The sequence below is a fragment of the Archocentrus centrarchus genome, chromosome 20, assembly GCF_007364275.1.
Source record: "Archocentrus centrarchus isolate MPI-CPG fArcCen1 chromosome 20, fArcCen1, whole genome shotgun sequence".
NCBI classification, from domain to species: domain Eukaryota; kingdom Metazoa; phylum Chordata; class Actinopteri; order Cichliformes; family Cichlidae; genus Archocentrus; species Archocentrus centrarchus.
In genome coordinates this window covers 21,042,030-21,047,180 of record NC_044365.1, presented here as the reverse complement: position 1 = coordinate 21,047,180, position 5,151 = coordinate 21,042,030, and positions in this window count along the sequence as shown.

Sequence of the window (5,151 nt, the reverse complement as noted above, 5' to 3'; positions counted from 1 at the left end):
CATAGGGCAAGAGGCAGGGTACACCCTGAACAGGTCGCCAGCCTGTCGCAGGGCCAACACAGAGACACAAACAACCTTTCACACTCACACTCTCATTCACACCTATGGGCAATTTAGTGTAGCCAATTAACCTAACCTAAGTGCATGTCTTTGGAATGTGGGAGGAAACCGGAGTACCCGGAGAAAACCCACGCAAGCATGCAGAGAACATGCAAACTCCACACAGAGAAAGGGAGAGGCCTGGGCCAAGGTGGAATCGAACTCAGACCTTCCAGATGTTATTCTAACTGTGAGGCAGCAGTGCTAACCACTGTGCCACCGTGCTGCCCTAACTTTCATTAGATCGCAGCAATTAGCTGTTCTGCTACGCACAAGACCCTGACCCAGAATCTGGTCCTTTACAAGTTATTTAGCACCAGGTTCTCCACAAACATGAGTGTGCGATTGGAGAGGGGCGACTGTCGTTCGGCCGTCCCCCAGCCCAGTCACAAGCGGCTCTCCTTGGTGTGCTGATCATGAGAATTCAAGAAAAGATAATCATCTTTTCATCAGAAAATGGTAATCTCATGACAACGAGATAAATAACTCGTTATCTCAAGAAAAACGATTTTTGTCTTCTCATGATAACAAGATAAATAACCCGTTATCTCGAGAAAACCATCAGAAAAAAAGTTTATACGTACCATGGCTGCTCTCGGCTTCCGTAGTTTAGAATAACTGTTAGTATTAATTCAATTTCAAGGCACTTTATATTGTAAGTCCCATACAATGACAGAGAAAATCCAATAATCAAAACGACCTCCTATGTGCAAGCACTTGGCGACAGAGAGAAGGAAAAACTCCCTTTCAACAGGGAGAAACCTCGAGCAGAACCAGGCTAAGGGGGGGGGCAGTCATCTGCCGCTATTGGTTGGGGGTGAAGGGAGGGAGACAGGACAAAAGACACAGTTCAAAGTCCAGTATGTTTGGTAAGTGTGAGTGTTGTATACGGTGTTCAGCTATAGTTTGGTTCATTTGAAAGAGAACCCAACTCTGCTTAAGATCAGATACAGCTAGGCTGAGTACACATCAGGTAAGAAAGGTAACTGTTCTAAAATAAGTTATACTGCTGTTGAGCATATGATGTCAGCATTGTTCAACTCTTTATTGCCTTTCCTATTAACTTGTATTGTAGAAGAAACCATCAGTCACTAATAATAAAAGCAACATACAGTACACGGAGGTGATTTAAAATAAGTTAATAAAAGTTAAAAATATGATCTTGTCATGGCAATTGTATTCCTGAGACTGAATGGGTTCCAATAAGTTGCTACAAAAACATTGTGGAACTCTACCCATACAATGCAAAAAAAACCTGGCCTCTTCAACGGCATCTTCCTACGGACTTCTACACCACTTTCACATTTGGCACCAAAGACCTCAACTGCCATGGAGACATTGGAGCACTTTAAGTGAATAGTGCTAAAGCAGATCACATCTTTTAGAATCTAGTATTTGAACGAGCTGTGTTTCTATGAAATTATGGCACAGCATGTACTGAAGTCTTGTTTGTTTGCTTTTCCCCCCTGTGTTTGATTGTGGAATACACATTTTTGGAGCTAACTTTACACTATTGATTACAAAAAAGCTGCCTTAGCTCTGTTCATTTGGCTACAAAGTTACTCATGAAGTTTTCTGGTTGATTCACATTTGAGACTTGGAGTCTGTTTCTTTTTTCTCTGGGTCATTCTCCTGGTTTTATATGCTGCGAGGATGTATTAAGAAGAACTATATACCACACTCAAAGATGGTGACCTCTCACTGAAATGAAATTTGATCGCCTGGAGCATGAGCCAAAAAAAATCTGGGTTGTGCAGCTGAGACAGATTAACACCGAGGCTGAGGGGTGGTGGTTCTGTTTGGAAATGTTTCATTTGGAATAAGCCTATGATACATACTTCTCTGCAACAATCAGAAACTAGCTCTATTTGAATAAAAATACCTAAATATATACCGTAGCACATACAGCCATCATATATTTTTGAATATATATGATATTTAGTTGTTTGATCACATCAGTAAAATCTGATAAACACACATTTATTCAGTTACTACAGTGTGATGCAGGTCAAGTTAAAGGTTATGTTGTTCCTAACTAATGCATGAGCTGAGCCTGAGGGTAATGCTTCTGAATTACCACTTGCTCTACATTCCAACTCATACTTATGGTCATAAGCTTTGGGAATTGCCTGAAAGAAGGCGAATCCAAATAAAATGATGATTGGGCTCACCATTAAGATAGTGAAAGGGTTTAGATATCACGGAGGTGGTTCTCATGAGTAGCTTCATTGGTGGGTGGGTGGGTTCTAGACATGTCTAATTTGTAAGCGACTGCGGGGTAGACCTGGAACACATTGGAGAGATTATGTATCTTATCTGGAATGGCTCCCCCAGGAAGAACTGGCTGAGCCTGCTACAACTCCGGTGAACATACTGTAGCTAAGCAGCAGAAAATTGAAAATGGATGACAACTGATTTTAAGGTCACATGCAGGCAGTGTAGACATAATCAAATGATTAATAACAACTTTTAACATCCAGTAGATGTGAAGCATCATTAGCATTGTTTTAAATAGTGCTTCTCACAGAATCTCTCCTTTCAGACCATTTTTTTTTTTTTTTTTTGGTCTCAGTTGACCCTTTAGTGAAATAGCTAGCTATCAGCCAAAATCTTGCCATATCTTGGCATGGGGTGCAGTGTGTCCTGAAAAAAAATGAGTAAAGTGGACAAGTGGAGGACAAGAGAAGAAGTTGCAGGTTTCAAAAAAAGATATACAGCAGATGAACAGTGTCTGAAAGTCATGTCCTTAAGAAATAGGAAAGAAAGACCTGACACAGGACCTAAGAGATGCATCTGGCCCTTCAGCTGGCCCTTCAGTTGATCCATCCACAGTTTGCCAAAGCCTCATCAGAAATAGTTTGATCAGGAAGGGTGGATGCCAAGAAGTCATACTTAAGGATTCTTAAGGGAAAAGGAAAAAAGGTTGAAGTATGCCAAATTACACACAAACTGGACTGAAAATCAGTGGCAGGAGGTCTTCAACAGCTGCCTTTTTTTCAGCATGACAATGATCCCAAACACACTGCCAGTGCAGAAAATGCATACCTGGATAGGAATGGAGCACCAGCAGTCATGGACTAGCATCCTCAGAGCCCAGACATCAACATCGTCTTGACAGAGAACAGAACAAGAGACAGCTTTGGAGCGTCCTTCAGTGGATGGACTGGATCTTATATCATGGTTTTCTACCCTACTTACAGTACAACATGTCTCATTCACCCATTTAGACATAGATTGATATAAGCACTGTTTTCAGTTCTTTCTATCTAACATTTGCATGTTTAACAGATCAAGAGCAGCTCAAGGTTCAGTATTTTGAATACTTTGGCAGCCAGACTGGGGCAACATTTAAATGTTTCCACCTCCAGTGTACTAGGGCAAGAATTTTTCCCAGTATTGTTGCTCTATTTGTCATGGACTTGAACAGTGAAGAGGGAACTGCTGGCTGGACAGTACAGGGTCAAACAAAAGTTTTCAGAGTTCCCCACAGGCTAGCTTCATGGCTACATTTATATTTTTCTATTTATTTTTCAGCTAAAAAAATGTTTCAAAGGATGCCCCATGCTTTTTTATTAAATGATAATAACCTGTGTATAATCCATTTTGTGGGTTTAGTTGCTTACATCTCTCTCTCTTTTTTGGGATTTCCTTGAAAGGCTATGCTGAATTTACAAAGAAATACTTTTCACTTATCATTCATAACACATTCACTTGATCTGATTTCATATTGTTCTTTCCTTTGGTCTGTAGTATGAAACTACTATTATGGAATACCAAAGGCCTCGGGTCCAAAGTGAAAAGTCCCATTAATAAAGAAGAGATTACTTTCACTTGCTGTCAAGGCCTGGTGCTGCTAAAGGATTGATGCTCTCACATTAAATCAGCCCCTTGAAAGGTCCTTCTAAAACTGTATGAGTGCCAACTGTATAGGTAATTTTTTTTCTCTCTATTATGTTTCACTTTCAGGGCATGTTCAGTGGTTTTATCAAAGCACTGATATCGGGATTTTGTTTTGTTTGTTTGTTTAGTAATTCTTCAAAAAACTATGTATTTGTCATTTGCTTTTCTTTCTTTCTTTCTTTCTTTCTTTCTTTCTTCTTTCTTTCTTTCTTTCTTTCTTTCTTTCTTTATTTGTTCTTTCTTTTCTTTCTTTCGTTTTTTTTCTTTCTTTCTTTCTTTCTTTCTTTCTTTCGTTCTTTTTTTCGTTCTTTCGTTCTTTCTTTCTTTCTTTGTCTCCCTCCATTTCCCTCCTTGGAGCCAAAGGGTTTGTTGTTCACTTTTTGTTGTCTGAGCCATCATTCAAAATGCAAGGCTTTCTGCTGACAGGCACTGAAGCAGGGAAATGAGAAATGACTTACACAGTTTAGCTCCTCTTCATTTTCACTTGCCTTATTATTATCAAACCCGCGCACGGCCGCATTCACACACACGCAGGAGAGCACGCGTGCACGCTACACACACTTTCACAGATGATTAGTGAAGTCTTCTCAGAAGAAAGACACCTAAATCTGTAAAGTGGTGAGAGGTTTTTTGTCAATGTCCGCACTCCATGACGTACAGTACATTTAGCAGACTCTGACACCGCGAAGAGCGATGACCCCTGAACACCACTAATTAGCCGTCATTCATAATTGATTAAAGTCTGAATGTAAATAATAAATGTAAATCGAGTTCTATTTAGGTTGTCTTGTCAGCTACAGTTACCTAATGCATGACTAAAAGTGGATGTAAACATGGCTACATAATGGTGGACTAATTTCTGCATTAGATTTAGTTAATTATTTTAAATGGCAAAGACAGGTCAGAGGTGTCTCCTGACTTTGTTTCACATTCTTTCTAAAGTAATTCCACATTCTGGTCATGAGAAAATGATGGACCTGGGTCTTGTTCTTCTGAAGGAAGCATTTTAATTTTGACATCGAGCCAAGATTGGCTTTAACTCCTTTGGAGGATCATTTTCTGCTTTCTGAGAGGAATGCCAAAACCAAGCCATTCCATTAAAAGCAGTTTTGTCTCACTTTCTATCCTGAGGTAGAATGTCAGTTGTTGCAG